Below are 12,474 nucleotides of genomic sequence, written 5' to 3'. Positions count from 1 at the left end.
GAGGAAGTCATCCTGCAGAAGTCCACATTTTATGTGGAATTGGAGGATGGGCTGTGGTGGAAAAAGATGAGGGGGAACGGCTTTCCCTGCTCAGACATCTACTTTGATTGGGTGCCATGTTTTTTTTCCCTCCAAATTACATCTGTCTGCCATTACAACTGAGGATCTGACAGCTCTCAAAGAGAAAGCACTATGTCCTGAGTGCGTTTATCTCTCTTGATTCGTGCTTTCCTATTCTTTCTGGCATGGAGATTTCCTTTGCTTTCCTGCCAGTCAAGTAAAGCATTTAGAGAAATTTTACACAAGATAGTTTGGGATTAATTTAAGTGTTTGCTGTTGTTGTTGCTGTTGTGAGGACAAAGTCTCTGGAAATCTCATCTAAAGTATTATCAGAACAGGTAGTGTGGGAAGGTCTTGTGTATTCTTTGTGAGCACATGTTTGTTTATCCGCCTGGACCATGAAATCTATTCAGTTTGAACCTGCATTTGAGTTAGTTCTGATAACTAACCTATTACCTGGTAGAAAATACCTGTCAGTAAATACTTACATTGAAAAAAAAATTTTTTTAATGTCTATTTATTTTTGACAGAGAGACAGACATGAGCGGGGCAGGGGCAGAGAGAGAGGGAGACACAGAATCAGAAGCAGGCTCCAGGCTCTGAGCCGTCAGCACAGAGCCCGACGCGGGGCTCAAACTCACAGACTGCGAGATCGTGACCTGAGCCGAAGTTTGACGCTCAACCAACTGAGCCACCCAGACGCCCCAAATATTTACATTTTTAAAGGACTGTGGCAAGGGAATGAAGGTTGGTATGACTTTTGAGAAGGAGTGAGTGGGCAACACTTTAAAATTCAGAAGAAATGTCATGTGTGGTCAGGAATGAGGAGAAGTCACTGGACATGGAAGTTAGAAAGTAATTTTTAAAAAGGAAGTTTTAAAGAAAGAGGTGAGCAGAGGAGCAAGAGATAATGGGGACGTAATGTCTCTGAGCAGTGACGGGAAAGGATGGAAAGGGTGCGCTTGATGGGGAGGGAGGACTGAGCAAATCACAGCTCTAATAGGAAAGATCTTTCATCAGAGCTTGGAGCGGGAGGATCTAATGAAGGTTGAAAAATTCGAAGAGGAGAGAGTCATGGATGAGGCAAGTCCATTGAGAAGGTAGGAAAAATACAGAATCCAGAGGAGAGTTAGTGCAATTAGCTTTAAATCAGAACAGAGAAAGAAAGAATGAGCGGAAATAGAATTCAGTCAATAGTAAGAAGCAAGAAAGATCGAGGCATATGTTACCCAATGAAAACTATTCTCTCATTTATTTATAATGTATTTCCAACCTACCTGAGAAGAACTAGAAGCAGCTGGAATTGTAAAAAGAACTAGCAACTGCCCACAAATTTATAGGCATACGTAGCGAACATTGAATTCTTTATGAGAAGACAGCAAAGAGAAGAGATTGGGGGAATCCACTCATATGATTCAAAAGGAATCATCTTCTAGACTCTCACGCATTGCCACTTAGCACTTTGACTGGAATGGTGCAGAACACCAACTTTTTATTACATTACAGCTCTTACACCTACTGGACTACTGTCGGGTTGTTGGGAGCTATACTTTGGGAAAAGTCGTGAGTCTCTCCTGAGGCCAGTGTGGAAACATCCCCATCCTTCCAGTTAGATGAAGACAAGAGTTGGAAATGAGTCTGGACTCATGTTCCCTTCATTTTCAGCTTTGGAAACCTGGAGATCCAAGGGTGAGTTTCAGTCTATATGGCAACTTCAATACACGTACTGCATCTGCTATCAAGGTGCTAAATCACGTCATGCGAAATGTAAGATGAATTTCTATATGGAGCAGACCTAGAGAACATTATTATAATTAAAATTTGCTTCAGGCTTCACTAGCATTTCAGGTACAATTATGTTAGAAAACTTTTTTTTTCCCCAACAGCACTTAAAATGTTGTATAATAGTCAAGCGAGATGATGTGCAAGGCGGGCAAGCTTTCTTTGAATCAGTGTCAGGAAAGTATATATTTTTTTGGAAATCTTCTACTCTTGGATCTGCACCGTTGATTGCTTTAGATAGAAAAGAAATCCACAGCCCTGAATATCCACTTAGCTGAACCACTGAAAGGCAATGGCCCAATACAAATATTCTAATAAAAGATGAAATTAAGGAGGACCCAATAAGAAGCAAAGATCAAATGGAAAATGTTCTTTCCAAAATGAAACGCTTAGTCCAGGGAAGCCTCCGGTGTCAAGCCTTGAACCTGAGAAGCACTTGGCTCTAAGATCTCAACCTCCTGCATGAGCGCGTCTGTTACTCTCTGTGTGGCTTCATGTGATATGTACTTCTCAAGCTTGGAGAAAGAAAATGAATTGCAGCCTGGACGGCAGGGCTGTCTGAGGACAACATTTGATTCATCTGTGCTCCTTCTCCCCCCAGGCTGCTATAATCTAACTTCCTCTTTCCTGCCCTATGTCCCAAGATCATGCTGCCTTGTGTGGGTCATGCAGTGTGTCCCATGAGATACACTCCCCCTTACCACCCTGTCAGTCACAATGCAACTCATATTCCTCGTTTGCTCAAAGTATCACCAACTAGTAACCAGTGAGTCATGTTATTCATTGAGAGTATAGCTAATTCCTCTTAATTAATGTATTATTATAGGAGAAAGGAGTGGCTAAACTGGAAATCATATCAAGAGGTGGGATTAACCAGTGGGAAAGAAAGCACTGGCTCAAACTGATCCATTCTTGTCTCAGACTTCTAGGTGAAGAGGAAGAATCTCTAATGTTTAAGGATATTGAGCGGGTAACTTTATGCCAAACCCTGTGTTTGTTGCTTTCACATGCATTGTCTCTTTGAGCCCTTCCAAGAACAAGTGGAGAAACAAGCCAGGGGGTTTCAGCATCTTTCCCAGGCGGGATTCAAACCCACGTGTACGTGAGATTTAAGTCATGTTAATTCCTCGATCATGATACTCCAGGTGTGGTTTCTAATCATACTTACAGTAACATCCAAAGTCTCTGACATGTTCTTCAATGTCTTACCCATCAGGCTTCTGTCCCCATCTCCACCTTTATGTGTATAGTTGCCCTCCCTGTCTGCAGTCATGTCACCTCCTTGTCCTGTTCTTCTAACGCAACAAGTTTGCTTACACGCAGGATCCTTGCACACCCTGGCCCTGCTGCCCGGAAGCTCTTCCCTTAGGTATCTGCCTACTCGACTCCAGTCCCTACCCAAAAGTTGCCTCCTCAGAGAAGCCTTCCCTGATTCCCTGCATAAAAGAACACACACGATGCCAGATCACTCTGTATTCCTTCACCCTACTTTATTTTACTTCGAGGCCTTTTTTCATTGCATGTGACTGATATTCCATTATATCCTGTTCTATCATATTTTTCTTGTGTTTCTCACTAAAACATAAGTCAGCTCCATAGGTGGGGACGTTTTATAACATCAGTGCTCAGAACAACATCTGGTGATTAGGGAGGTGCTTAATAAATGTTGAATAGGTGAATAAATGATGATTTGGTTTTTATCCACAGCCCAGTGCACCATTTCGATGCCACAGTAATGTTGGTTTTATTGTCGTTGCTAGTGTTCAACACCTTACAAACTGTATGACATTTAATTTTTGCACACTCACATAAAAGCATGTAAGTGAGAATTTTTATTATTGCTGGGATTTCAAGCCAGGTGTGCCTGCCTCTCAAAACCACACTCACAACTGTATGGACAGACATGCCCACATTGTCTTGTCATTGATTTTGCTGTATTTAGAGAATCACTGACTTAGCCCTGCCCTTTCTTATACAGATGAGAAGATCTGAGACCAAGAGTAGTTTCGAGCACAAAAAACACAGCAAGATCTGGAACTCCTACTTCTTCACACTTTCCTGCACATACCAGAGCAGCCCGTGATCGATAGAATTTTATGAAGAACGTAAGCCACCGACCAAGGAGGACACATATTTAGGTACTTCCTGACAACGCGAATCAAAATAATATATTCAGGGGCAACTTCAGAAGGGAAGTATGTGAAATTCACTTTGGGAAGTGTGAACAATATTTGGATGAAATGAGAATCCTCTGGGTGTCAAACTGAAATTCGCCCAGAGTATTGGTGAGATTTTAGCACACGGGTTTGACAAAGGCAGACTTTTGATTCGTAACAGATTTCTGATCTAGTTCGTAACCATTTTTAAGGTATTTAAGGGAATGTAAGCTGGATAAGTCAGAAGCTCACTCCGGCCCACATTTCTTCATAAACAATATACACACTTGAAGATAATTAGCCCCAGCTGTTGGGGCATATTTCAATATATTTGACTCACAGAGGCTGAAAATAGTATTGGTGTTTTATTGCATTGAAGGATAAAATCATCAAAAAAACAGATTATAACTACAGAACTCATAAAAAATGGAATATGGAAGAATGGATAGAGATCCAGACAGAGGGCAGTACTCATACATTTTTTTTTTAATTGCAGTATAGTTGACACCCTTGCTATATTAGTTTCAGGAGTACAACATGGTAACATGATGAAATCTGTGCATGACGCTGTGCTTACCCCCGGTGTAGCTGCCATCAGTCACCATGAGCACTATCAGAACACCATCGATTATGTTCCCTGGTATGCATGCGTTTTAACTCCTTAAGTTTGTTGTTTTAAAATATAAGAATACTTCCATTCAGAAGGCTCCCATTGAACATTTTTACTGATTACCTACCAGCGTGGCAGAAGCCGAACTGAATATTTATCTCTGTTCCCTCCTCCAAACAATACTAAAATGATACAGAAGAGAAAGACAAAAGAAGGACACATTTTTCAAGGAAAAAGAGGAACGGGGATGAGACAACATCAGAAAAGAACGTATTTTAGAAACTTGGGAAATGTAGGCGTGTAGTCGCTCGTTTATGGAACGGAGGGTGTAGTGAAGCCTGTAGAAGAGGAGGAGGGCAGGGCAGAGCCAAACCAGAAGGAACGTGTTGACCCTGTGTGAGAATCCAGGACATGCCCCGGAACCAGAGGTATCACTGCTGAAGGTGGGAATCAGATGGGGCCACAGCCAGGAGGAAAGATGAAGGTTTAAGGAGAGGCATTTGGACTCCAAGGTCATCTGCCCAGACTTAGGGGGCTAGTGACAGGCTTCCTCTACTCCAGCAGAAGACTAGAAGTGGCCATGTGGACAGATTGGTCCGGGTAGACTCTGGGTTTGGGTACAACAGACCCAGGCAAAGGCAGAAGTGAGGTTGTGAGTCATCTTTTTTTTTTTTTAAGTGTTATTTATTTTTGAAAGAGAGCGAGAGGGAGAGAGACAGAATCCCAAGCAGGCTCCACACTGTGAGCACAGAGCCGGACTTGGGGTTCCAACCCACAAACCATGAGATCATGACCTGAACCGATATCACGAGTTGGACACTTAACTGACTGAGCCGCCCAGGCGCCCCCATGAGTCATCTTTCTGAATAAGGACTAGAGCAGTACCTACAAACTGAACTCTAGCCCTGTTCCTGGGCTCATTGCCTCCAGTAAGCCCCCTCAGCCCCAGTAGGTCAGACCACTTCCAAACCCCATAGCTTCACCTTCTCCCTTTCAGGTGGGAGATCTCCTTTCTGGAAAACCAACCAGTTCAAGAGAGGAGACCACCAGACAATGCCATTTAGGCATCCTCCAATGATATGTCCTACTCATCAGGGTCACCCAGCACTGGAGACCTTCACAGAACAAGCCGCATTCCTACTTAAGTGTCATGTGAGTGCCTCATTTTTTTTTATTATTTTTGTAAACGTTTATTTATTTTTGAGATACAGAGACAGAGCACCAGCAGGGGAGGGGCAGAGAGAGACACACAGAATCCAAAGCAGGCTCCAGGCTCCAAGCTGTCAGCACAGAGCCTGATGCAGGGCTTGAACCCATGAACCGTGAGATCATGACCTGAGTCAAAGTCACATGCTTAACCGACTGAGCCACCCAGGCGCCCCTTGAGTGCCTCATTCTTAAACAAGAATGGACAGACATCACCACAAGATACACAAGGGAAAGACGTTCACATGAAACCAAGAGACGGAAAGAAAAAGAAAGAGAGATATGCTTGCAATCAACACAGTACAGAAAAGAAAATTTCAGAAGAATGATTATTAGTATCTCTAGAGAAGAAAGAGAATATATCACACCCATGGGAAAAAAAAAGAACCAAACACTATATAAAAAAGTCAGAATTGGTGAGAACTCGTGTAAACTAAAAAGACTACAGTAAAAAAAAATCCTTAGAAGGTTAGCAAGATAAAGTTAGGGAGAGTGTAACACAGAGGGGCTGTTTCCTATGTGCGCCTCCCTATAGAGAAAGGCCTGGAAACCTGGGGCCTACTTTCCAACAATCCCTGCAGTCCAGGATTGCAGGAGACACCTGCATGTGGCCTGGGCGGGCGAGGTGCATATTGCTCTGGTGGCCAGCAAATGCTTGGGTCTGGGACGGTGACATTGTACAGAGGCCTCTGGACATCTTGCTGGGAATCACCCACTTCAGTGTTGGGGGTGGGGAGCTGTGCTCAGGATCCCTGAGTCCCTGAATCTCAGGAGGGCTCTCACTTGTCCTCATCCCACTGGCCCTTCCAGTGATTTTTAAGCTCTTTGTTCCTAGATTAAATTGCTGATTATGATACCTTGAATAGTTTTTGTGTCCTAAAGAAATTCTCCCATAGTAGGTAAGTAGGAATGAGGACTTTCATTGGGGCCAGTGTGTGTGTGTGTGTGTGTGTGTGTGTGTGCATGTAACAGAGAGAGAGCGTGAGAGAGAGGGAAATTGGAGGTAATCCAAGCATTTGCCAGTAGAGGAATTAAGAAGTAAAAGGTGGTTATAGTTAGTGGTGCACAATAACGCATATCAGTTGCAAACCCCCACAGTACAGTATAAAACAACTTGGACAGATCCTGAAGACATATTTAGTGGGAACAACATGGAATGAGATTCATGGACTGCATTAGTGTAGATGGGAACACCAACACAGGCAAAACCCCCTATGGCCTTCCCTCTCGAATGTGCATGTATGAGGGGAGAGGATGAGAGCTAGGATGAAGGCGGACGAAGAGGCCAGGATTAGGTTGCCCTTGGACAGACTGATAGCTGTGATGCTATTGACGAAGGGGCAGGACTATCTCAACTCTCCTCGCCTGCAGTTCCTCTCTGTCTCTGTCTCTCTCTTACAGGCATGCACACACACACACACACACACACACACACAACTAAAACTGGGCAGCCAATCTGGAACTATTGTCTACTGATGGTTAAGTCCAGGAGTGATCTGTCACCATGGTGGTAAGCATGGCAATGACAAGTAAGGGAAAAGGTGACACAAAACATTTTGGTCCGTAAGCTCACAGAAGACAGGGATGTAGTCTAGTTCACCCCTGCGTTCCCAGTGCCTGCAGATGCTCAGTACATTTTTGTAAAGCTGAACTGAATTACAATCAACCTATATCCTACAACCGAGTTCAGGTTCTGGGGGCAAAGTTCCTAAACTGAAGCAAACCATGAAAATTCTCAGATCTCTCTTTTCAGTGTTCCTGCATCAATAGCATATAGTAAGGGGCGCCTGGGTGGCTCAGTTGGTTAAGCGTCTGACTCTTGGTTTCAGTTCAGGTCATGATCTCAAAGTTCACGAGACAAGCCCTGTATGAGGCTCTGTGCTGATATGTCAGCACGGGGCCTGCTTGGGAGTCTCTCTCTCCCTCTTCCTCTGCACCCCCTCCACTCTTGCTCTCTCTCTCAAAATAAATAAGTAAACTTAAAAAAAAAAATAGCGTATAGAGAGCAGTGAATGGCCAGGCTTGCAGTTGCCTTAGTTTTGACAATAACAATGTCAAGTACAAGGACACAAAGTTGCCCTTCTATTTCCTAACCCTGAGCTTTTATACCAGCTCTCTGGAGAAAGCTTTAGTCAGGGGATCGGGGTCAGTGCCAGAGCAATGTTTGAGATCATAAACAGCCACATACAGAATCAGAGGACTCCCTCAATGACCATTTGAGAAAACAAAACAAAACTATTTTTCATGCATTTTAAAGATTCTCAGTTTTAGACTTGAAATGACCAGGACTTTATATAATTAGGGAATCCCTTTCATCACTTCTGAGGATCAAATCATTTCCCACAAGACATCTCTATAAAACCAGACAAGTTGACAATTTTAACAAAGGTTAAGAAGTATGGAGTGTCTACAGATGTGTGTGTGTGTATAACTATAGTTATACACACAGACACCCACACACACACACACACACACACACACACACACCACACACATATATATGTATATGTATGCGCGCACACACACACACACACACACACACACACACACACACACACACACACATATAATTCATTGACTGGACCCAGAGAACATTTGGCCTTATAAACAGCTTTATTGCTTAATTGGTAATTAGGTCCTGCTTGCCTGTGTGTGGCATTAACGTAAATTGCAAGAGAACAGCACCAGGTGCATTCAATTAAAAAAACTTTAAATGGAGGTATCATGTTTTACCACTTGGTCGCATTTTGAAAATATAGTCAACAGGTTTATTCCAATGTCAGGGTTGCAGTAAATGGAAATCAGGCTGAGTTAAAACAGACATGTCTTGAGGGTTAATCTTTCTGTCTCCTGATTTCCATCACCTACTTTGAAACTATATGGTCTTCTGTGTGTAGAACTTGCCAAAGCCTGTGGCTGAAGCCTGCCCTCTTCTTTATGCACAAGAAGAGCTACATTTTTTTTCCCACTGGGAATGGTGTTAATCTGAGTCAGGCTAATCATCAGAACTAACAAGGCACAAGGCCAATTATATCTACTATTTCTGTAAAATGGCTCAGGTAGGCAGAGTCTGAATAAGAGAGACTTAAACAGAGGCATTAAATAAACTGTGAGCCTATTTGTAAATGTCCTGCCTCTTTTTACTATCCACTGAAGGGCTCTTGGCATGTGTGATGAACCCCGAAGAGCGGCCATCAGAAGGACATTAGAACATTATGCAGTGCAATTATTTTTAGACTTTTCTGAGCAGAGGAGAAGTTTATGAAGTAGCTTAAAGCTGAAAACTTGGGTACAGAGGGAAATAAGAGACAGTTAGCTTTAGATACTGGATTTCTCCGGGAAATTAGTCAATACCGATCCAATTAGTTGTTGCTAATAATTTCCTGGAAGAATATTCATGTCCCTGCAATAGCATAGTAGTTGCAATCTTAATATTTCTCAGCAGACATAGATAGATACATGCACACATTTTCTCCCCTTGCATCCGTCTCTCCAAAATTGAATGATTCCTAGGATGACTTTTTACATGAAATTGCTAGGAGCCCCATAAAATTGTTTTCTCTCAATACTCCCACTTGATTGTGTACCCAGAGCTGTACAATTTTAACACACTGTCTTTGTATCATTCAAAACCACTAAAGGAAGTACATAAGCTGTATCTTCAAGCCATATAATAAAGTAAATCTGTAAAGAGGTTAAAATTCATATAATTCATGTCCATCCATCCAAATCTTGCTCATTCTTTAAGAAAAATCTCAACTCCTGCCACATCCATAAAGTCTTCCCTGATTATTTTTGTATAAATGGGTACAAGTTTTTTTTTATCATTAGAATCTGTTTTGTATTCCCTAAATATTTCATGCATAGAATTTTTTCTCCTCCATTAACTTTCAAATTACTAAGGGAAGGGTATTGGTGACATTTTATAACTTCCTGACACCTAATTAAGACGCTATAAATTCATGCTTTGAGACTTTCCCTTTTTGATCCAACATATGGCAAATAGCAGATAAAATATAAAACATACAATTAAGTAACTTCAAAGTGCTAAATGTATCGATAGGCTAGAAAATGGAATATGGCATGCAGAAAGGTAGAGACACTGACACTACGGAGGGTTGGGATCACGGACCGGAAGCACGCAGAGGAGACCACGTGTCTGGATCCTGGGGGGGTAGTAGGAAATAGGGGCCTCAAATTTAGGAGACACAGAGCTGGTGTCACTGCCCCGCCAGCGTGGAACTTCCGGACACTGAAAAGGCAGCTGAAAAAGCCCGGATTGACTAATTTGTGGGGATGCGCCATTTATAATGTTGCCTCTTCGAGAGGCACAAAGAAGCAGATGGCCTTACAGCCGGACAACCTGGGGCCAGCCACCGCTTGGCAGCAGGAAATGAAATCATGACAGATTAAGTGACGACGAGAGAAAAATCTCCATAGTGGTTTTAAAATTGGTATGGTTTTAAAAGAAGCGTGTTTAGAATCTATGAAGGGACAGAGAAATGATTAACTCCATGAAGAGAATGAGAAAGTAGGAAACCAAAACAGATAAAATAACGAAGGGTAGATAGAAAAAACTAGAAATTCGTAAAGTGAAAACCATTGTTGCTGAAACGAAACAAATTGGGATAACTGATAATTGAAATCAGACTCAAAGAATTAATACATGGGACTATGGTTTTGAGAAATTTTGCAGAGTGTAGCACAACAGAGATTCCAAACATGTATAAGAGACATGGCTATAGATCGAGATGATGTAATGTATATATACAAGTGTTCCAAAAGAGATCTGAGGAAATATCTGAGAGGCTTTATTTAAAAACGGGGTGGGGGGGTGCCTGGGTGGCTCAGTCGGTTAAAGCCTCCGACTTCAGCTCAGGTCATGATCTCACAGTTCATGGGTTCCAGCCCCGCATTGGGCTCTGTGCTGACAGCTCAGAGCCCGAAGCCTGCTTCGGATTCTGTGTCTCCTTTGCTCTGCCCCTACCCTGCTCGTGTTCTGTCTCTCTCAAAAATAAATAAACATTAAAAAAATTCAAATAAAAACATAGGAATTGTCTAGAGTTGAGGACAGACATGAGTTCAGAGTAAAAGTCTTAAAGTATCCCTCATAACGAGTAAAAATAATCCCATAGTTGTCTTAGTGAAATTGCGGTATATCAAGGACAAAGGCTTGATAGTTGGAAAAAAAAAAACATGATGCCTGACAAGAAATGCCCTTTGCCCTGGTGGCTGGCTTGTCAGCAGCAATAACAGAAGTAATGCCTTCTTCACATTCTTGAAGGAATACGGTTTTTTAAAAGTTAATTGATTAATTAATTTTTGAGAGAGAGAAAGAGCATGAGCAGGGGAGGGGCAGAGAGAAAGGGACACCCAGAATCCAAAGCAGGCTCCAGGCTCCCAGCTGTCAGCACAGAGCCCGACGCAGGGCTCAAACCCACGAACTGTGAGATCGTGACCTGAGCTGAAGTCAGATGCTTAACCGACTGAGCCACCCAGGTGCCCCAAAGGAATATAGTTTTATTATAAATCATACACACAGCTCATAAACTATTTAATAGTGAGGTTATCATAAACATATTTTGAAGTATATCAGGCTAGGAGAATTTGCAACTGTACACACTCATTAAAATAATTACCAAGTGACGTATTTCATTTATTGAAAGTAAAGAAAAGGCGTAGAAGAAATCAATAACAAAATATGTAAATGAATGTGAAAACTATTTGTGAAAATATTATGAAATTCTAAAAATGTAAAATTATGGACAATTACAAAGGTGAGTGTTAGGGGTCTTTGACACGTGTTATAAAGTCTTTGGATTTGGTTAGAAAATTTATAGAGTTATGTATGCTAAATAAGAATTGCTGAAGGAAGAGAGTTACCAAACCAGCAAAGGGAACTAGAAAAGGGAAAACAGTAGCAGTGATGATATGATAATTATTAGAGATTGCCACTGTCAGTCTAGAGGAAAGTAGAAAAACAGGGAGAAAACAATAACAACAACAACAACAACAACGAAGTCATAGTAAATCAAAAACACAAAACTGGCTGGTAGACGTAGAATTCATCACAAAATGTTAAAAAGATTAAATGCTCTTAATAAAATATTAGACTGGATGCAGTCTATCCAGAGACTGGTTTCAAGGGTATAATTAAACAAAAGGGCATATAAAAGTTAATATTAAAGAACTGTGACTCAAATGCTAATCAAAAAAGCTGCTGCTTTTTTGTACTGAATCCAAGCAAAGTGACATTTCAGGCAAAAGCCTTCAAAGGGCCATAGCGTTCTAATAAAAAGCCAAACAATATAAAAATAAAGACTAGGTATACTGTTAACAATAGATCCTCAACGTGCACAAAGCAGAAACAAATGCAGCTGGTATTGTTTTTATTTATTTATTTATTTCTATTTTAGAAAGAGAGAGAGAGAGCGCAAGCGGGGGAGAGGGGCGGAGGGAGAGGGAGAGAGTGTCTTAAGCAGGTTCCATGCTCAGTGCAGAGAGGTCAGACGCTTAACTGACCGAGCCACCCAGGTGCCCCTAAACATTTTAGATTTATCTGTTCAGTAAAAATGTTATTGACTTTGGGGTACATGGGTGGCTGAGTCGGTTAATCCTCCAACTCTTGATTTTGGCTGAGGTCATGGTCGCATGATTTGT

The 12,474-nt window shown here is 41.8% G+C and overlaps 1 long non-coding RNA gene across 1 annotated transcript; it reads left to right on the top strand.

Annotated features, from left to right (window-relative positions):
• The first annotated feature begins 765 nt into the window (after positions 1-765).
• LOC122218933 lies at positions 766-4,013 on the top strand. The gene is made up of 3 exons (XR_006202180.1): positions 766-807; positions 1,567-1,749; positions 3,821-4,013. It is a non-coding gene; the product is annotated as an uncharacterized LOC122218933 (long non-coding RNA).
• Positions 4,014-12,474: the final 8,461 nt, after the last annotated feature.

Source organism: Panthera leo, chromosome B2 (assembly GCF_018350215.1).
Source record: "Panthera leo isolate Ple1 chromosome B2, P.leo_Ple1_pat1.1, whole genome shotgun sequence".
Taxonomy (NCBI): Eukaryota; Metazoa; Chordata; class Mammalia; order Carnivora; family Felidae; genus Panthera; species Panthera leo.
The sequence above is the reverse complement of the archived record's forward strand: the minus strand, read 5'-3'. Positions and strand labels throughout refer to the sequence as shown.